At 43.4% G+C, this 22,135-nt stretch overlaps 4 non-coding genes across 4 annotated transcripts; 3 read left to right on the plus strand and 1 right to left on the minus strand.

Moving 5' to 3' along the window:
- The first annotated feature begins 2,763 nt into the window (after positions 1 to 2,763).
- trnaa-ugc (transfer RNA alanine (anticodon UGC)) lies at positions 2,764 to 2,837 on the plus strand. The gene has a single exon. It is a non-coding gene; the product is annotated as a tRNA-Ala (tRNA).
- Positions 2,838 to 6,229: 3,392 nt separating this feature from the next.
- Positions 6,230 to 6,311, plus strand: trnas-gcu (transfer RNA serine (anticodon GCU)). The gene has a single exon. It is a non-coding gene; the product is annotated as a tRNA-Ser (tRNA).
- A 9,351-nt stretch (positions 6,312 to 15,662) lies between these two features.
- Positions 15,663 to 15,736, plus strand: trnat-agu (transfer RNA threonine (anticodon AGU)). The gene has a single exon. It is a non-coding gene; the product is annotated as a tRNA-Thr (tRNA).
- A 5,648-nt stretch (positions 15,737 to 21,384) lies between these two features.
- On the minus strand, positions 21,385 to 21,466 carry trnas-cga (transfer RNA serine (anticodon CGA)). Its single transcript has one exon. It is a non-coding gene; the product is annotated as a tRNA-Ser (tRNA).
- Between the last annotated feature and the right edge of the window lie 669 nt (positions 21,467 to 22,135).

Below are 22,135 nucleotides of genomic sequence, written 5' to 3' on the forward strand. Positions count from 1 at the left end.
AAATTGTAAATCTGAAACAGAAAGTGATAATGTATAAAACTTTGTATCAACCACCAGGTTTTCCATCTTTTCGGCTTTTAAAACAATCTGTTTCACAGTTTGTCAAACCCGAAACAGCCTCTGGGATTTGCTGATTGGAATTTCAATGGGAATTGGGACCGTCACTAATTATCGGAACAAATATACCCGCTGAGGTTTCGGGGTTGTTCCTGGTTTATTTATATCAGTGAGTGACCGATTTTAAACTCGCTGAGGGTCTGAACATAAGGTAAAAGCCTGGGATAGATAAGAGATTCTTCAATGTATCAAGTTAAATTACACTGATTCCACCAACACTGGACATCACATCCCTTAAACATTGTTACCTGTTACTGTATAAAACTGGTGAGGGTGGAAATGGGAAATAACTGAAAAAACCTTCATTGTATCAAAGTTATTATTATTATTATTAGACAAACAATGTACAGCCTATACCTTCAAAAAGACTCAATGTAAAACCAGTCGCCAGTTCCAGAGCCGCTGTGCCGGTTGTGTGATTTGCATCCGATTCTGACTGACTTAGTATCAGACGCGCTCCCGTCCACAGTAAACGGATGGGGCCGGATCCATAAGAGAAAAATGAGGACCGACCTCCGCATATCCTGTCTTCATAATTTAACCATTTTAGCCCCGGTATCATTCTGGTGAATCTGCGCTGCACTCCCTCCAAGGCCAATATATCCTTCCTGAGATGTGGTGCCCAGAACTGAATGCAATACTTTAAATGGGGTCTCAGCAGAGATTTCTATCTGTAACATACTTCCCCCCTTTGAATACCAGCTTCCTTGAAATAAAGGCCAACATCCCATGAGACATTTAAATTAATTTTTCTCCCATTCCACTGGCTTTGAGCGATTTCTGTACTTGGACCCCTAAATCTCTCTGCTCCTCGACAGTTCCTAGCTTCTCACCATTTAGAAAATACTCTGACCTGTCTTGCTTCAGTCCAAAGTAGATAAACTCACACTTCTCCATATTGAAAGTTTGAACAGACTGGGGCTTTTCTGCACAGAAAAGAGAAGGCTGAGCAGTGACCTGATATAGGACTTTAAGATTATGCAAGGGTTTGATAGGTTAGACGGAGATAAGGTGTTTGCATTTGTGGAGGTGGGGACTCCAAATCATTGAGGCAATGAATATAAGGTATTCACTATTTAATTCAATATGGCATTCAAGAGGAACACATTCACCCAGAGAGTGGTTAGAATGTTCAATTCGCTCCCACAAGGAGTAGTTTAGGCGAATAGCATGGATTCGTTTACAGCGAAGCTAGAAAAACAAATGGAGGAGAAAGGAATCGAAGGGGTTGCTCATAGGGTTAGATTAAATGGGGATGGCGGAGCCTTGTTTGCAGCATAAACACCGGCATTGTCTAGTTGGGCCGAATTGCCTGTTTCCGTGATGTACATTCTGTGTAATTCTATGTTACTCCATCTGCCACAGTTTTGCCAACTCTCTTAATTTATCAATTTCCCTTGGCAACTTTATGCTTCCATCTACACGACTCGCTGTGACACCTATGTTGTTGTCAGCGACACACTTGGATACACGGCTCTCTATTCCTTTGTCTACGTCATTTATATACCGGGACTCTGTCTCCCACCTTCTAACCAACTCCCTGCCCATTTCATTAGGTTGCCTCAAATTCTACGCACTGTCATTGTCGTTAACAGTCTCTTATATGGTACCTTATCGAATACCTCTGGAAGTCAATATCATTTAACAACCATGGATACTCCATTATCTACCACGTTCGTTACATCTTCATAAAGTTCAACTAGTTTTGTTAGACTTGACTTATCCTTTACAAATCCATGCTGGCTCTCTCTGATCAATTCATGTTTATCCAAGTGCTCAATCTTTCTTTCCCTAACAACGGATACTGGCAACTTCCCCACAACGGATGTCAGACTAATGGGTCTATAATTTCCAACATCATCTCTGCTACCCATCCCAAATAATGGAGTGACATTGAAATTGTTTCCATCAAAGGAACAATTCCTGAATCAAGAGAGTTTGAACGATCATGACTAAAGCATGTACAATGTCCTCACCTCGTCCTCTCAGTCCCCTGGGATGGTCACCATCAGGTCCTGGAGATTTGTCTATCTTTAATCTAATTATTTTCTCCATTGTCATTATTTTACTTATACTGAATCCCCTTGATTTATTTATAGTTTTCCTCATATCTTTGATACGTTAGCCTCATTTATTTCTGTGAAGAACGAAGCTAAGTAAGTATTTAGCAACTCTACATTTCATGATTTTCAATTACAATATCACCTCCATCTGTCTTTAAGCGGCCCACATTACTCTAAGCCTCCCTTCTTTCACTTAATATACTGGCAAAAATCTTGACTGTTGTCCTCATTTTCCCTAACAGGTTTTTCTCCTTTTCCCTGTTTGGACCTCTTACGGTTTTTTTATTTTCAGCACCAAAATAAACAATACTTTGCTGTAAAGTTCGTCTCAATAGTTCTTCACTTTCAGACCGAGAATTGTCTAAACCGGGAATTTATTTAATGTAACAAACATAAGTACACGGAATCATCCCTGTATCAACGCACTGATGGACACACAAAGAGAGATGCAGGCAGCATCGGGATGCACAGGTGAACGGACAAGCGAAACAGAAAAAGATGAACCGGTCTGAACCCCAAACAGACAGTGATGTATCGCTGATAGATATTAGTGAGAGGAGGTAGGGCTAAGTTATCATGGCTGGGCGCTGTGGATTAGTTGGTTGAAGCATCTGTCTTGCAAACAGAAGATCCTGGGTTCAACTCCCAGCAGTGCCTTATCCAACTAATTATTTTTACCTGATTTGTGGAATTCAGTGACAAAATGACACTTTGGAATTGGTATTTGTTCAGGTCTGAGGAGGAAACGGATATCAGATTGACTCTTCTAAAGCGCCCTTTCATTGTGCAGTCAGACCTCTCATAGAATGTGTCTGTAACGGGTTAACTTGAAGACACGTTCTTGTTTCTGGGCTCGTTGGGGTCAGGGTACAATTCACGATTTGAGGTTCAACCCGGAAGTCGTCCAAATTTGGACCGAGACTTGTGATCTTGACCTGCGCTGAAAATCTTTGCAAAGAGGAAAATGAAGTCCCCAAATCACTCCACCTGAATCTCCAGACCCCGAGGAAATATATCCCAGGCTGTTAACAGAAGCAAGGAAAGAAATAACAGAGGCTCTGACCATAATTTTCCAATCCTCCCTGGTTACAGGTGATATGCCGAAGGATTGGAGGACTGCTAAAGTTGTATTGTTGTCCAAAAAGGGAGAATAGGATAGATCAAGTAATTACAGGCCAGTCAGCCAAACCTTCGTCAGGCTGAAGGTATTCTATTTAATCTACTCTGCACTTCCTCCACGGCCAATACACGGAGGAGAGGACTCTTGACTGACAAGCCTCAGCTCTATCAGGAGAGGGAGACTGACCCACGCTCTCTCTTGCTTCTGGGATGTGCCACTTTTGAAAAAAAAAGGTGAATTTCTCTATATCTTTAAACGCTCTGACTCACTGCACATGATTTAAAGTGTATTGTGGGACGCTGTGAGTGTCTCTTTACCTGTATACTCTCTGACTCACTGCACGGATATTTAATGTGTACTGTAGGACAGTATGTGAGTATCTCTGGCTCTCTGCACGGGTATTGAAAGTGTATTGTAGGATGGTGTGTGTGTCTTCATGCCTTTATACTCTCTGTCTCTCTGCACAGCATTGACAGTGTATTGTAGGATGGTGTGTGTGTCTTCATGCCTTTATACTCTCTGTCTCTCTGCACAGCATTGACAGTGTATTGTAGGATGGTGTGAATGGGATGAGGGTCAGTGGGGCGAAGTGCAGCCGATTGGGAGCAGCGCCCGTTTGCGGGGTGAGAATTGCACGCTTGATTTTCTCGCTCCCTTCTATCTTTCTTTCTCTCTTTCTTTCTTTCACCTCCCTCTCTCCCATTCCTCTTCTTTCTTTCTTTTTCTTTCTGCCCCAGCACATTTGTCTGTATCCTGTTTTTGTTCTCACATGTGTCTCTGTTGGATGATCCGAAATTCAGACCCGCCGCTTCTTCCAGCTTTTCCTTACTTCCACAATCATGGTCTAGTTCATTGACACTTTACTGCGGCCTTGCCCACTCAAACATTCACTTTCACATTCTTACGCCTTTAAGTTTGCTCTCCATCGACTGCTGTTTCTCGGGGGCACATGTCCCGTTCGCATCAATGTTCATTTGTGACTTGAAACCAGTCGATACATTTTGATCTGCCTGTCTGCTCCAGAGACAAGCTCGAAGAAAGCAGGGCTGGCATTCGGAAGTACAGCGCATACTTTTCCGTGAAATTTCCATGGGGTATCTTGTGATACGGGGGATGTTAACTGAAGAACTGGGTTTTGTTTTCATGGACGTTGGCGCTTTTCCCCGAGCAGTTGATGTGCGGGAGAGACGGGCGGCGATACATAGCTGCGAATGACGGCTGAAAGGTGCACTTTTGGCAATTTGGGCGATGCAGTCAGGTCGGAAATGTTCCGCTTGATCTTAATAGGTCTGTGGAAATGTCCGATTGAAAAGGAATGAGGTGAAATGAGAAGAGCGGCAATGGTGAAAAGGTGTCGATTACAGATTGGCCGTGAGCGAAAGGTCCTTTGAAAGCTCGGCGCGGAGGAGATTTAGTTCGGAAACCACAGACTTTAAGCGCGTGAGGAAAGTGAAGTGTGAGCTGCGTTCTTGGGTCAAATTGGGTGTTTTCAGGAAAACAGCCATTGTGAAATCACAAAAATGAAAATAGAAAATGCTGAGCAGGTCAGGCAGCACCTGTGGCGAAAGAACCAGAGGAAACGTTTCAGCTCTATGGCCTTTATCATCAGATCTGAATGGCTTATCATCTGCGTGAGTAACTGCGCTGTCTCAGATGCTGGCTTCCATCTCGGAATTATGTGGGTTCGAATCTCACTGCTACCAGAATTTGTGCACCCTTCCATTTTGGCCCCCTCATCAAAAACCCTTCTTTGATAAGAAGTGCTTTTCCGCATTGCTGGTTTACACATTTTTGAACAATTCAGCAAAGTCTGGATTGCTACCCAACTGTTTCTTCGATGGAGGTGTTGGGACTGTAAGGGGTGATCTCGGCGAAGTATCAATCAATGTGCACAATGGCGCCCTGGTGAACCGAGTACCTCTTATAGTCAGTATAATATAAAAGATATGTACCATAATTATGAATTTCTTCTTTGCATCACACTAGGATTTATTATCAGGGAATGTACATGAGCAGGTCGATTTACGTCACGCTCCGGTCGCTTCGCATCGCCTCCCACAAATAGAATAGAATCAAAGAAAGGTCACAGCACGAAAAGAGGCCATTCGGCACATCGAGTCCGTGCCGGCTCTCTGCAAGTGCAATCCAGACAGACCCACCCCCCCCCCCCCCCACCCTTTCCCTGTGGCCCTGCATTCTCTTTCGTTTCAAATACTTATTCAGTTCCTTATTGAAGACCATGATTGAATCTGCCTCCACCACCCCCTCGGGCGGTGTATTCCAGATCCTAAACACTCGCTGTGCAGAAAAGTTTTTCCTCATGTCACCTTTGGTTCTTTTGCCAAACACCTTAAATCTATGTTCTCTGCTCCTTGAACCTTCCGCCAATGGGAACAGTTTCTCTCTATCCACTCTGTCCAGATCCTTCATGATTTTGAATACCTCCATCAAATCTCCTCGGAACCGTCTCTGTTCCAAGCAGAACAACCCCAGCTTCTCCAATCTATCCATGAAACTTATACCCCTCATCCCTAGAATCTTTGCAGTAAATCTCTTCTGTGGGGATTTGGTATTAACATCGCCGAACCCCCACCATCAACATACTAGTGGTTATCATTAACCAGAAACATAACTGGACCAGCCACATACATACTATGGTTACAAGAGCAGGTCAGATGCTGGATATTCTGAGCCAAGTCACTCACCTTCTAATTCCCTAATGCCGTTCAAACATCTACAAGGGGTACAAGTTGAGTGAGTTGGAATACTCATGTGATAGCCATCGACCTGAAACGTTAACTCTGTTTCCATGTCTTAAGATCCTGCCTGACCTGCTGAGGATAAACACATTTCCAGTTTTCACTTCAGGTTGGCAACATAGCCAGTATTTTCATTTTGAATAAAGGAGCTTTCGTTTATTTCAGCATGCGACGAGGTGGCCGAGAGGTTAAGGCGATGGACTGCTAATCCATTGTGCTCTGCACGCGTGGGTTCGAATCCCATCCTCGTCGTTATTTTGTTTAAGTTTTGTTTCTCTCATTCAGTCCACCCAGAAGATCTGGTCGAAGTCCCATCCTTCTGGAAACGGCAGACCGTGGGTATTGCATTGTTTGCTGAAATCAGCTGCAGTTCCTTCCAGGAAGGTGTTGAGATTGTATGGTCCCGAAGTATCAGATTGTACATTGGTGTCATTGTAAATAGAGTAAATCTTATGGTCAACGTAAGAGAAACTTATGGACCACAATGAAGATTTATGACCGGATCATTCCGTGTCTGTGTCCGTTAAAAAGGGACGTACTGTTTGTCCCGGATTATTCCGTATCTGTGTCTGTTTAAAAGGGGTGTGCTGTAAGTCCCGGATCATTCTGTGTGCGTTTTACCCGATTTTCTTGATACCTTTTTCCTTCTGAACTGAAATGACGATCCTCTCTCGAGAAGAAGATTCACCGCCTGCTTCGGGCAACTGGTAGGAAAAATAACAAAAACTGATGAGACCAAGTTCATTTTGCTGGGCTTCCATTCCAATCTTCGCACTCTATCCCCCATTCAGTCCCACCCCCGCCTGGACATTGTAAGCTGCGATATTCATAAGGGAATGGAGAAGCCGAATATCACGGTTACAATTTTCTTGGTTGCTCAACACTGAATAGCCTCAATTGCAATGATTCAGAAGGTAATCATAGAATCATAGAATCTTACAGCACAGAAGGAGGCCATTCGGCCGTCGTGCCAGTGTCGGCTTTTTCGAAGATCTGTCCAAATTAGACCCACACCCCAGATTTTTCCCCATAACCCTGCAAATTAGTCCTCTTCAATTATGTCCAATTGCCTTTTGAATGATCCTATGGAATCTGCTTCCACCACCCTTTCAGGAAGTGCGTTCCTGATCTTAACAACCCTCTGTGTGAAAAAAATTCTTCTCAATTCCCCTCCAGTTCTTTTGCCAATTATTTTCAATCTGTGATCTCCGGTTACCGACCCACTTACCAGAGGAAACAGTTTCTCCCTACTTGCTCTTTCAAAACCCCTCACTATTTTGAATATCTCTATTAGGTCTCCCGTTAACCATCTCTGTTGTAAGGAGAACAATCGCAGCTTCTCCAATCTCTCCACACAACTGAAGTCCCTCATCACTGGTGTCATCCAGGTCAACCTGCTCTGAATCCTCTTCAATGCCTTTTCATCCTAAAGTGTGGTGCCCAGATCTGTACAATATACTTCAGCTGAGGGCTAACCAATAATTTGTAAGGATTAGTATGATTTCACTTTTTAATGTATTCAATGCCCCTATTTACAAAGCCAAGTATCCCATATGCTTTCTTAACTACCTTATCAACTTGCCCTGTTTACTGAATATGCTCCCCCAGGTCCCTCTGCTCTTGGAACCCCCCATAAATTGTTCCATTTAGATTATACTGCCTCTCCATGTTCTTCTTCCAAAAGTGCATCACTTCACACTGATCGGCGTTAAATCTGTCACGTGACTGCCCATTTCACCAGTCTGTCGTTGTCCTCCTGAAGTCTGCTGCTATCTTCCTCACTATTTACTACGTTACCAAGTTTTGTATCATCCGCAAACTTCGAAATTGTATTCCCTATTGCCACATCCAAGTCATTTATATATAACAAGAAAAGCAATAATCCTAATACCGACACCCGGGGGATCCCACTGCATATTTCTCTCCAGTCAGAAAGACATCCGTTCACCACTAATCTCTGCCTCCTATCCTTTAGCCAATTACTTGCCCACGTTACCACCGACCCTTTAATCCCACGTGCTTCTAGTTTTCGAATAAGTCTGTAATATGTTCATTTCTAAAATGTGTCCTCGAAATAAATATATCCCCATAATTTTATTGTTAAACAATGAGAATACACATATTAAATCGCGTGCTAGATCGGGTTCATTCCCATTATCCGCAGGTGACGGGACCCGAGGAGGGGGAATCCCATCTGGGTTTATTTTTTCCGAAAACGGAGACGGAAAATAGCAAATCTCATCCCGTCGAAATCCAACAATTGGACGAAGAACCGACAGCCTTTTCCCATCCCGGGTTTGCAGACCTGTCTGTTGAAGGAAGCCTGATAAGTCCATTAGGAATCAACAGCGAAAGTGAAGAAACGCAGACAGAGATAGATAGATACATGCAAAGAAAAATAGTATAAATCTCCAATTCTGTGATTGAGCAGAATTTAGGTGGCAGCTTAAAGGAAATTCGTCGCATGCCGTGAAATCTTAGACGTGTACATAGGGCTGGATTCTTCCATTATTTCTGAAAAAAGTAAACACTGCCTGGTAACTACAGCTCTTATTTATTTGACACTTTTACAGTGGCGGTGTGAAGTGATTTCGAATCTCAGTGAATTTCAAGACCATGCTTGACCCACTCGTTTGGTCACCCACAGGTAGCACGCGGTTGTAGACTGCGCAGGCTCATCACAGGAACTCTGCCAGACTGCATGTTCCAGACTTGTATCCAACGCTACACGTGCAGCCTGCAGCCCTGTGTGGATTGGTGGTTCAGTGTCGAATCCTCGCCTGCCGACGGGAAACCAGGGGTTTGGTTCCAGGCCAATGCAGCTTCCTTTACCTTTTGTATCTATACCCATGAGATCGCCTGAATTGGGATAAATTCATGTGCCGGCTTCAATCTGCACAACTTCTTGAAAGATTATCTTCATTTCGTCTACGTATCTTTCGTGGAAACACCCTCTGCATTCTATCCTCTGGTGTTCAAACATGCTCGGCTGGAGATAAGTCAAACCTGCCTTCTGCACTTACTTCAAAGATGTGAGAAGCCAATTGGTGGTTTTTGACGAAAAATGGGGAAGCAAGGGGTCTCATACCGGGATTTGAACCAGTGAAACTCCCTGAGCGAGAATCAGATCCAAAGTCCAACTGGTAACAGAGCCGTGCAGCCACTGGAAAATTTCGCTGCCACGCAGCCGATCCGCCATCCTTTCAGAACACCATGGCCATCCAATCTCGCTTTGTTGTACGATATACGATGTAGAGCAATATCAGGTTCTACACTAATTATTTCAGATCAACACTATTCGTCTCTCTTTATCAAATTTGTTTTGAATGTACGACTTGTATTATCAAGTAACACTTTACAGAATGAATTGCTCTGAAACGACATTGTCGTCTGTCTCGGCATCGTCATAGTTTACACTCTACCAGAAGTACACTTTACTCAAATTGCTGCTTTCATTCACCATGAGAACGAAGAGCCACGAATGTGGAAACATTAGCTACGAATTTATCAGCTGGGTTGCACCTTTCCTTTTCCTACTTCCTCAGTCTTTTTTTTCTTTACCCTTCTCTGCTATTGTTGCAGGATAGATCAGCCATCGCCGTTCAAGGAAGCCTGAGAAGTCCATTGTGGACAATACAGAGATACAAGAGACGGAGACATGGAGAGATGGAGAGATGCATGCAAAGAAAATAAAGAGCATAAATGTCAGGTTTTGCAAACTAGCAGAATTTATGTTACAGATTGGGAGAGATTCCTTCTTGGGTCTTGAAATCTTGCAAGAGAAGATTGGACACAAGTTAAAATCATAGGCCTCGCTGAAGAATCTCTCATTCTGGGAGAGAGATAAATGCGGTCAATTAACTCCAATTCATCTATTTCAGCACTGAAGGGATCTTTAAACAGTAGCTCTGCGAGCAGAATTCAAACCTGGGCAGGAAAACCTCAATTGAATTTTGAGTCCAACGCTTTAAACACTCGGCCACCGCAGCTGTAAACGGCATGTTCATTCAGATCGGATTCCAAATGGACACATGCTGCTGTTACAAACGCGCGTATTGATGGTGCTTGGGGTCGAATTCTTACTTGTTACGCTGGAGACCTTGGTTCGATTCCCAATCAATGCAGGATCATTCTGCAACAATGAGGAGCTGAAGCGCAAAAGTATACTATTTCGCCCCTCGAGCCTTATGCGCAATTCAGTGAGATCCTGGTTGACATGTAACCAAACTGCATATTATCGCCTTAGCCCCATGTCCCTTAATGCCTTTGGTTAACAAAAATCTATCAATTTCAGTTTTAAAATGAACAATTCAGTTCGCATCAACTGCCGTTTGTGGAAGAGAATTCCAAATTTCTCCCTCCCTTTGCTTGCAGAGGTGTTTCCCAACTTCACTCCTGAAAGTCCTGACCCCAATGTTCAGGCTGCTTCCCCGAGTCCTCGACACGCTAACGGGCGGAAATTTTTTTTTATTCACCCCATCAGTTCCCCTTAATATTTTGAAATGTTCGATCAAATCAGCACTTAATCTACTGAATTCGAGGCAAACGCGAGTTTACGTAATCTCTCCGCGTAATTTAAACTGTGGAGTCCAGGCAACATTCTAGTAAATAGACCCTGCACTCCCCTCATAGCCAATATATCCTTCCTAAGGTGCGTTGCCCAGAACTGAAGGCAATGCTCCAGGTCTGGTCTCACCAGAGGTTTGTATAACTGTATAATAATGCCTATCCCCTTGAATCTAGTCCTCTGGATATAAAGACCAACATTCCATTAATCTTTTTGATTATGTTTTGTACCTGTCCATGACATTTTAATGATGTGTGTTCATGGACCCCAAAGTCTTTTTTGGACCTCCACTGTTTCGAGCTTTTCACCATTTAGAAAGTACGCTGATTTATCCTTTTAGGTCCAAAGTGGATGACCTCACACTTGACGAAATTCATATCGATTTGCCACAATTTTACCCATTTATTTATTATATTAATGCCTCTCTGTAATGTTATGCTTTCATCTGCACTGCTTACAATGCTGCCCATCTTGGTGTCATCGGCAAACTTGGATATGTGGCTTTCTATCCCGTCATCTAATATCCGCCTGAATTGGGAAAAATCCAAATTCAGTTTCAATCTCCTCATCATCTTGAGACATTTTATTTGCTTCATGTGTATTGCGCCGACGAAACTTCCGCATTCAGTCCACTGGAGCTCAAACATCCTCTGGACATAATTCAGTTCTCCCAACAGCAAAACTGAAAAGATGAGAGAAACCAATTGGTGACTTTTCACTAAAAGGCGAAACACATGCGGGCTCGTCTGGGAATTGAACCCGGGACCTCTCGCATATCACTCAATGAAACTCCCTAAGCGAGAATCATACCCCTAGACCAACGAGCCGCTGTTCCTTTAGTTGTGCAGCCAGTGTAAAAGTTGGTTGCGTCTCACAGCCGATCGGCCATCCTTTCAGACCACTTCGATCCATTCAATCTCGTTTTCTGTTCGGGTGGACAGCAATATCAAGTTGTGCACCAACTATCTCCATTCACCAATATTAGTCTCCCTTTACCAAATTGCTTTCGAGTGCACGACTTGAGTTATCAAGTAAGACGATTCAGAATTAGTTGCTCTTAAAATACATTGCTTGTGAGGATACTCAGAGTCGTGTCGATTTATGGCACGCTCTGTTCCCTTTGCATTGCACCCGACACGTAGAATTGAATCACAGAAAGCTTACAGCACGGAAAGAGGCCATTCGCGCCATCGAGTCCGTGCTAGCTCTCTGCAAGAGCAATCCAGCTTGAATCACTCCCCCGCCTGTCCCCGAAGCCCTGCATTTTTTTCCCTTTCAAGCACTTATCCAGCTCCCCTTTGAAGGCCATGATTGAATCTGCCTCCATCACACCCTCGGGCAGTGCATTGAGATCCGAACCTCTCGCTGTGTAAAAAAGTTTTTCCTCATGTCACCTTTGGTTATTTTGCCAATCACTTTAAATCTATGTCCTCTGGTTCTTGACCCTTCCGCCAATGGGAACAGTTTGTCTCCATCTTCCATGCCTCGATCCTTCAAGATTTTGAATACCTCTATCAAATCTCTACAAAACCGTCTCTGTTCCAAGGAGAACAACCTCAGATTCTCCGGTCTATTCACGTAAGTAAAGTCCCTTATCCCTGGAATTATGATAGTATTTTTTTTCTGCACCCCCTCGAAGGCCTTCAAATCTTTCCTGAAGTGCGGTGTCCCGAACCCCACACAAAATTTCAGTTGTGTTCGAACCAGTGTGTTATAAAGTTTCATCCTGATTTCTATACTTTTGTACTCGACACATCTATTTATAAAGCCCAGGATCCCGTATGCTTTTTAACCGCTTTCTCAACCTGCCCTGCCACATTCAACGATTTGTACACATAAACCCCTCTTTGTTCCTCTACCGCTTTTACATTTGTGTCCTGGAGTTTATTTTGCCTCTCCTCGTTTTTCCGACCGAAATGTATCACTTCGCATTTTTTTTGCGTTGAATTTCATCTGCCCCGTCTCCGCCCAAGCCACCAGCCTGTCTATATCCTTTGAAGTCCATCACTATTCTTATCATTGTTTACTACTCTTCCAAGTTTTGTTTCATCTGCAAATTTTAAATTGTGCTCTGCGCACTCAAGTCCAAGTCATTAATATATATCAAGAAAAGCAGTGGTCCCAGCACTGATCCCTGGGGAACGCCACTGTACACCTCTCGCCAGTTCGAAAAACAACAGTTCACCAGTAATCTCTGTTTCCTTCTGTTCGTCAATTCTGCATTTATGTTGTTTCTGCCCCGTTTATTCCATGGGCCGCAATCTTGATGATAAGCCCACCATGCGGCACTTTATCAAAAACCTTTTGAAAGTCCACATACACCACATCAACTAAATGGCCCTCATCTATCCTCTCTGTTACCTCACCAAAAAACTCTAACAGGTCAGTTAACCACGATTTGCCTTTAACAAATCCGTGCTGCCTTTCCCTAATCAATCCACCCTCGTCCAAGTGGCTGTTAATTCTGTCCCGGGTTTTCGTTTCGAAACGTTTCCCCACCACTGAGGTTAAACTGACTGGCCTATAGTTGCTGGGTTTAATCGTACACCCTTTTTTGGACAAGGGTGTAACCTTTGCAATTTTCCAGTCCTCTGGCACCACACACATATCTAAGGATGTTGGTGGATTATGGCCAGTACCTCCGCAATTTGCACCCTTACTTCCCTCAGCAACCGAGCATGCATCCCATCCGGACGTGGTGGCTTATCTACTTTAAGTACAGCCAGCCGTTCAAGTGCCTCTTCTTTATCAATTTTTAGACCATCCAGTATCTCAACGATAACTTCCTTTGCTGAGACTCTGTCTTCTTGGTAAAGACAGATACAAAGTACTCATTTGTTACCAAGGAAATCCCCTCTGCCTCCATGAGTAGATCTCCTTTATCGTGCCGAATCGGCCTCACCCCTCCTCTGACTACCCGTTTACTGTTTGCATGCCTGTCGAAGTCTTTTGGATTCCCTTTTATGTTGGCCGTCAGTCAATAGTCATATTTCTCTTTGCCTCTCATTTCCTTTTTCACTTCACCTCTGAACTCCCAAAATTCTGCCTGGTGAATTAACGCATAAAAAAGTAAGCATTTCTTTCAGCCGGAAACAGAAAGTTACTGGTTGATCAATGGCGATTTGAACAAGTATTCGTCTTTTTTACAGAGTTGAATGAGTTTTGCGAAATTAATACAGTGAACTAATACAGTAAAGTTGAATTCCTGATCGGGAACCGCCTCAGACAGCGCATTACTGCCCATCCCTGGGAAACAAGATACGATCGAAACTTTGACAACACATCGCAGGTCCCCCTACAAAGTCACAGCTTGCCAGCTGTTCCGAAATTTGGAGCCTGGACAGGGAGTTAAACACTGGACCTTCAGCTCACTGCCCACTTTGAAAGTCTGATACTCTACCGACTGAGCTACTCAGGCTCGATACTACATAAGCTCCCATCGTACATATTCATGGGAGGCCTCTGAATCATCCCTGCAGCCGGCGAGCAAGGGTGAGGTCCGTTTGATAAAATTCTCAGCAACGTGTTGAGGAGAATCCTTGTTCCTGTTGAACATGATATAAGAAACATGGACAGTGAACTCGTGAGTTTACAATTCTTCTTGTTTGTGCCAAATGTCTTCTCATTCGTTTGCACCAATTAAAATAAAACTTTACCCAGCGGCTCAAATGCTGAACTTGTCCCACACGGGAGTTGGAAAAGGCCTCTCGATCTTTCAGCGTATTAACATCTATAAGCTGAATAATTTCACCCGTTGCACAGTGACACCAGGCAGAATATTTCCCTTCCAAATTTTGCCAACACGAAACTTCCAACCGATGAATATCGGCTTAACGAAAAGAAGAATTGTTTGTTTGGTTCTTTAGATGTAAAGATCCCTTACCGGCCCCTTTGCCATATGAGCTGCCGCTAAAAGCCCCCTCTCCCCCTATGAACAAGTAAACTGGCACCTGCTTTTGCAAGACGGCAGGCCGGAGGAACCCAAGAGCTCCCATGGGAACACTAAGAAGAAGATGCGTTATGGAACATACCAGTTGTACCTTGAACTCCAGTCAAAATGTTCGGAGTAAAAGGTTTGATTGTTTTAGAAGACGCTCGAACTCACAACCTGGTCATTTCTGGATTCCATACTGCTATAAATAAGTAACGCACGCTCAATAATTGTGCAACACGAGAGCAGCGAACAACCGACAGCATCAGCGCTCCTGCCAAACAGCTTCATTTTCGGTCTCTCAATTATCACTTCGAGATCTTTCTCTAACAGAAGCCTCCAATCAAGATGCGCTTCATTAAATAACAATTCTTAAATCAAGAGAGTTTTGATCGATCATGACTAAAGCATGTCCAATTTCCTCACTTGTTCCTTTCAATCCCCTGGGATGGTAAACATCAGGTCGTGGAGATTTGTCTATCTTTAGCCTAATTATTTTCTCCATTGCCATCATTTTACTAAAACGAAACCCCTTGATTTATTAACAGTTTTCCTCGTGTCTCTGGTATGTTAGCCTCATCCATTTCTGAGACGACCGATGCAAAGTAAAAATTTAGCAACTCTGCCATTTCCTGATTTTCAATTACAATATCACCTCCATCTGTCTTCAAGCGGCCCACATTACTCCAAGCCTCCCTTCGTTCTCTTAATATATTTGGAAAAACCTTGAGAGTTGTCCTCATTTTCCCTCACAAGTTTTTCTCCTTTTCCCTTTTTGCTCCTCTACCGCTTTTTTTTAGTTTCAGCACGACAATAAACAACACTTCGCTGTAAAGTTCGGCTCAATAGTTCTCCAATGTCAGAGCGAGAATTGTCTGATCCCCGAATTTATTTAATGTAACAAATACAATCACACATAATCATCCATGTATCAACGCACTGATGGATACACAAAGATAAACACAGCGAGAAATCCAGTCAGTGTCGGAATGCACAGGTGAACGGAAAAGCGAAACAGACAAAGATAAAACGGCCTGAACCCCCAACAGTGAAGTGTCGCTGATAGATATTAATGAGAGGAGGTGGAGATAAAGTGTCATCAATTGGCGCTGTGGCTTAGTTGGTTAAAGCGTCTGTTTAGTAAACAGAAAATCCTGGGTTCAACTCCCAGCAGTGCCTTGTGCAGCTCGTTATTTTACCGAATTTGTGGAATTGAGCGACAAAATAACACTGTGGTGTTTGTTCAGGAGGAAACGGATAACCGAATGACTGTTCAAAAACGCCCTTTCATTGTGCAGACAGACCTCTCATAGAATGTGTCTGTAACACGTTAATTTAAAGACACGTTCTTGTTTCTGGGCTCGTTGGGGTCGGGGTATATTTCGCGATTTGAGGTTCAAACCCGGAAGTAGTCCAAATTTGGACCAAGACTTGTGATCTTGACCTGCGGTGCAAACGTTTGCAAAGAGGGAAAGGAAGTCCCCAAATCACTCCACCTGAATCGCCAGGCCCGGATGAAATACATCCCAGGCTGTTAACAGAAGCAAGGAAGGAAATATCGGAGGCTCTGACCATCATTTTCCAATCCTCGCTGGTTACAGGTGTGATGCCGGAGGATTGGAGGACTGCTGAAGTTGTACCGTTGTTTAAAAAGGGAGAAAGGAATAGATCGAATTATTGCAGGCCAGTCAGCCTAACCTCGGTATTGAGCACAATTCTGGGGGAAAGTATTAATCTTCATTTAGAAAGGGACGGATTAATGAAGGGCAGTCAGCATGGATTTGTTAAGGGAAGGTCGTTTGAATTGAATTTTTTTGGAGGTATCAAGGAAGGTGGATGAGTGTAGTGCGTTTTTTGTAGTCTACATAGATTTTCGCGAGGCTTTTGACAAAGTCCTACATGGCAGATTGGTCAAAAGTGTAAAAGCCCATTGGATCCAAGGGAAATTGGCAAGTTGATCCAAAATTGACTGAGTGGCAGGAAGCAATGGTCGACGGGTGTTTTTGTGACTGCAAGGCTGTCTCGAGTGGGGTTCCGCAGGGATCCGTACTGGGTCGCTGCTTTTCGTAGCACAGATCATTGATTTGGATTTAAATGTACGGGGTATTATTAACAATTTTGCAGAAGATGCAAAAATTGGTCGTGTGGTTGATGGTGAGGAGGGAAGCTGTGGACTGCAGGAAGATATCAGTGGACTGGACAGGTGGATAGAATAGTGGCAAATGCAATTCAATCTGGAGAATGAGGTAATGCATTTAGGGAGGGCAAACAAGGCAAGTGAATACACAATAAATATTGAAACTAATTTGCCATTTACACGCCCATTTTGCAAGTTTACTGACGTCTTCCTGTATTTTTCGCTTTGCATTAACTACAGCTCCCAATTATGTGCTGTCTGTCAATTTTGAAATTGTATTTCCGATTCCTATGACTAAATCATTAATGTAAATTGTGAACAACAGTGGTCCCATCACCGATAAATTGTGAACAACAGTTGTCCCAGCACCGATAAATTGTGAACAACAGTGGCCCCAGCGCCGATAAACTGTGAACAACAGTGGACCCAGCACCGATAAATTGTGAACAACAGTTGTCCCAGCACCGATAAATTGTGAACAACAGTGGACCCAGCACCGATAAATTGTGAACAACAGTGGCGCCAGCACCGACATATTGAGAACAACAGTGGTCCCAGCACCGATAAATTGTGAACAACTGTGAACCCAGCACCGATAAATTGTGAACAACCGTGAACCTGACGATACCGGATTTCTTTACCCTTCGTCTGGTTCAGCAATAACTGATGAGAATAACACTTGAAAGTTTAACACAATTTATTAGCTGCAGCTGACCTTATCTATAGAATTGATTTCAACTCTTGACAGAGTCTGGTCAATCTCATAGAGCAGGCAAAATTACATAGGCAGATCCACACAATTATACATTTTCAGAGTGGGGAGGGACATGAGTAGCAAGGGGTTAAAACCAATCATAAACTGAGTCTTGGCAAGCCATGCTAACTGACATAATGACCGACCACTCACAGGTAATACTTGTTCATGCGTGTGACAAGGAAAAGGGAGGCTACCTTATCTCTGGCTTGGGATGTTTTTTGACCTTGCCTGCAAAGGGAGATCCATTCAATAATGCAGCTGCATGACAACTCCTTATACTAGAATTCAACTTTCTCATATCTCTTTGCTTGATTAACACAAGGCAGGCTTATACATAAAGAAAATTAATAACGTAAACAGGTGGTCAAAGAAGAAGCTCATTGTTTCTAATTCTAGCCAGCAAAATGGGCTACTTATATTAACCATTGGTTCAACACACTGCTACTTCGCTATGGAGGTATCTCACTATAAACCACTAAAAGCTTACCCCATATGCATTTTTATTAAAAGGGCATTCTCAAACCCAGCACTGATAAATTGTGAACAACAGTAATCCCAGCACCGATAAATTGTGAACAACAATGGTCCCAGCACCGATAAATTGTGAACAACAGTGGTCCCAGCACTGGTAAATTGCGAACAACAGTGGTCCCAGCACCGATAAATTGTGAACAACAATGGTCGCAGCACCGATAAATTGTGAACAACAGTGGTCCCAGCACTGGTAAATTGCGAACAACAATGGTCGCAGCACCGATAAATTGTGAGCAACAGTGATCCCAGCACCGACAAATTGTGAACAACACTGGTCCCAGCACTGGTAAATTGTGAACAACAGTGGTCCCAGCACTGGTAAATTGTGAACAACAGTGGTCCCAGCACTGGTAAATTGTGAACAACAGTGATCCCAGAACCGATAAATTGTGAACAACAGTGATCCCAGCACCGACAAATTGTGAACAACAGTGGTCCCAGCACCGATAAATTGTGAACAACAGTGGTCCCAGCACCGACAAATTGTGAACAACAGTGGTCCCAGCACCGATAAATTGTGAACAACAGTGGTCCCAGCACCGAGAAATTGTGAACAACAGTGGTCCCAGCACTGGTAAATTGTGAACAACAGTGGTCCCAGCACTGGTAAATTGTGAACAACAGTGATCCCAGAACCGATAAATTGTGAACAACAATGGTCGCAGCACCGACAAATTGTAAACAACAGTGGTCCCAGCACTGGTAAATTGTAAACAACAGTGGTCCCAACACCGATAAATTGTAAACAACAGTGGTCCCAACACCGATAAATTGCGAACAACAGTGGTCCCAGCACCGGTAAATTGTGAACAACAGTGGTCCCAGGACTTTTGACCTTGAACTGCATTTGAAACTTCTGCATAAAATGAAATGAAGTCCCCAAATCGCCCCACGTGGCTCTCAAACGCAATGGGAAGAAGTTCAATGCGAACAATCAGGAATTTAAAGGCAACTCAACGACCTGCACTTTCTTTGAATAAGTTTTGTTAGCCATTATATTTGACTGTGAAATCGCTCTCGGCTTTCATCTTGCTGAAGCAGAGTGTGGCCGCTTTGTATCTGCGAGCATGTCGGTGACGTGTTTAGCTTTGACACTGATCGCTTCCAATTTGTAAAATTTCACCAAGCGTCAGCGAAATGAAACCGAGAATCGAATTGTCCCTGTAAGTGATGAGTTGAAGGGATTGGTGCTCCAAGCAGATCTGGAAAATGCACAGTGCAATCGGTCAGGAGTTCCAAATCCACCCTCCAGCCACTCACCAATCATATTAACTGAGTTTTACTCTGGTCCAGTGTCACCGCACTGAAAGCGAGTATTTCTCCGGCATGTTTTTCTTCATAGTTGCTGGTTTAAGAGTGAAGACCGGCTGTTTGGATTTTCACTCCTACAAGCTTCAACCATTCATTTTGGACTGACTGCAGACAGTTGTTATATTGGTCGCTGCAAACTCAAAGTTTAGCCCAATTATTTATTGGTTTAGCAGGTGACCTCTTCACCTGTCTAGTTGGTGCTGTCGGTTTGCACGGAAGTTTGATGGTTCGAGCTGTTATTTGATTTTTCCTCAGGATTCTTCGCCTCAAAGTTCCAGGGTTTCAATGTATTTTTTGGAAGCAAGAAAATTACAATTCTCCTTGGCAGACAAGCCCCCGAAAGGCCAGAAGGGAGGCCGCACTCGCTGCAGGAGAGCTGGTTCGCTGTGACATGGAGATTTCTGTAGTGAGCGAGATCAGACTGTTCCTATGTTCAGAAAATAAATGTCACACCCTTTATGTTGGAAAAGCAAAACGGTGGGGATTTTTGTATCAGATGTTGCTCGTTGCGTTACTTTCATCTTGATCGTAGAACCGGTTCGGGCGTTCCTGTGATAAACGGCGACAATTTCCTATTCATTTTAAATTTAACAACAGCTGCACTGAGCTTTTAATCATACCCTCAAGATACAGTCTATAAAATGATGAAATTTGATCACCTGCAAAGCATAAAAATCTGATTAAAGTTTTGACTGTCTCTCCGTAACCACGTCAACATCTCCTTCAGTATGAAATAGAAAGTTATCGTTTGATTAATGGTGAATAAAACAGTCATTCATCTACCAACAGGGTTTAATTAGTTTCATGTAATTAATTTAATAACTTTTGCTAAAGTTAATTCCCTGACTTGGAATCGAACTCATGCGTTGGTGGGAGCATTGAATTCTCACCATCAGTCCATCGGGGAGCGCCCAAGATTGCGCACGGAACACAACAGAACTGGTAAGATTTACTTTTCTTTCACTCTTCCGTGATTCATTCAGCTCTGTGTTTATTTTCAGGCCTCTTATCTCTCCCTTCTTTTCAGCTTCTGACTGCGGATATTCTTGTGGTTAAATATGAATAATATAGAATATCTCACAGCCCCAGTATATGTGCTCCTTCTCTGTACAGTTCTGTACAAAATCAAACTGTACGTTTATAACGACGGTGTCTCTCCTTCACCCCCGACAGAAGCAGGAGGAGATGCCACTTTAAACTGCCAGTTGCTTCAAATGATTCATGATGGACCTGCGTGGCCTTGCAGTTTTCCCAGGAGCTGCATTCAGGTTCGTGAATTTTGGAAATGGAAACATGTCCATCAGCAGCTTGTGGTAGTATTTTACCTCACTTTCCATTTCATGTACATGCCTAGTTGCACTTGGTGCTGTCATTGCCTGAACATCACCTTCTGTCGCGATAGTAGTTTGAACAGAAAATGCCATTTTTTTGCGGGCAGCTTGTCTCGCACGATAATGACCTGAATTACAAAGAGGCAAGTAGGAAAGGCCGCGTTGGGCTGCTTGTTCGCACCAAAGAATTTTCAGCGTTTCTTTGTGGTCTAGTGTTTAGATTCGATCATCACCATGGCAACGGTTCGATTGGTGTCTGTCTCAACACTCGCATTTAAACACTCTACCATAAGTGCACTGTATTCAAATTGCTGATTTTTTTCACCGTGAGGTCGAAGAGACATAAATGTGTGGACAATAGCTCCGAATACATCAACTGGGTTGCACCTTTGCTTCTCCCCCCGTCTCAGTCTTTCCATCTTTACCCTTCTCTGCTGGTGTTGCAGGTTCGATCATCCTTGGCCGTTCAAGAAAACCTGAGAAGTCCATCAGGGGAAAATTCAGAGAGTCAAGAGACAGGGACAGGGAGAGATTAAAGTATAGAAACAAATCGGATAAATATCAAGCTTTGCGAACGAGCAGAATTTAAGATGGAGCTTGGTGGAGATTCTTTCACGTGCCGTGCAACTCTGCAAGAGACCATTGGCTCCGAATTAAAAGCATTTGCCACGCTGGATCATCTCTCTGAGGGAGGGAACACGGTCCGTCAACTCCAGTCCTTATTTGTTTGATCATTGAACAAATCTATAAGAAATAGCGCTGCGAGCAGGATTTGAACCTGCGCAGGAAAACCCCATTAGATTTCGAGTCCAACGCCTTAACCACTCGGCCATCGCAGCTATGCAAAAACAGAACAGCTACTGCTACCAAAAGGGTGCAACCAGTGCAGAATTCGGTGCATCCCATCGCCGATCGGCCATCCTGCGATCCATCCAATCACTTTTTCTATTCCGATGTACAGCAATGTGAAGTTGTTCACTAACTATTTCATATCAACAATATTAGCCTCTCTTTACCACATTCGTTTTGAATGTGCGACTTGTCATGCCAAGTGAGACTTTTCAGAATTAATTTCTCGAAAGTTACATTGTTGTCTCCCTCGGCATCCGCAGATTATCCACTCGACCACAAGTATAACAGTGACGACACTTCAAAAATACCTCATTGGCTGTATAGCGCTTTGGGAGGTCTTGAGGTCTTGAAAAGCGCTTTATAAATACAAGACTTTCTTTCTTTTTATACTGGAATAAAATTACTGATGTTTTCACTATGAGGACGAAGAGACATTAATGTGTAGATATTATCTGCGAGTTCATCATCTGGGTTGGATTTTTAGTTTTCCTCCCGTCTCAGTCTTTCGATCTTTACCGTTCTCTGCTGGTGTCGCAGGTTCGATCAGCTTTGGCCGTTCAAGGCTGCCTGAGAAGTCCATCAGGGGGAAACACAGAGAGACAGAGACAGAGAGAGATAGAGAGATAAAAGTATCGAAAAAACCTAACGTCAAGTTA

This window comes from Heptranchias perlo, unplaced genomic scaffold, assembly GCF_035084215.1.
Source record: "Heptranchias perlo isolate sHepPer1 unplaced genomic scaffold, sHepPer1.hap1 HAP1_SCAFFOLD_636, whole genome shotgun sequence".
In the NCBI taxonomy this organism is placed as follows: Eukaryota; Metazoa; Chordata; class Chondrichthyes; order Hexanchiformes; family Hexanchidae; genus Heptranchias; species Heptranchias perlo.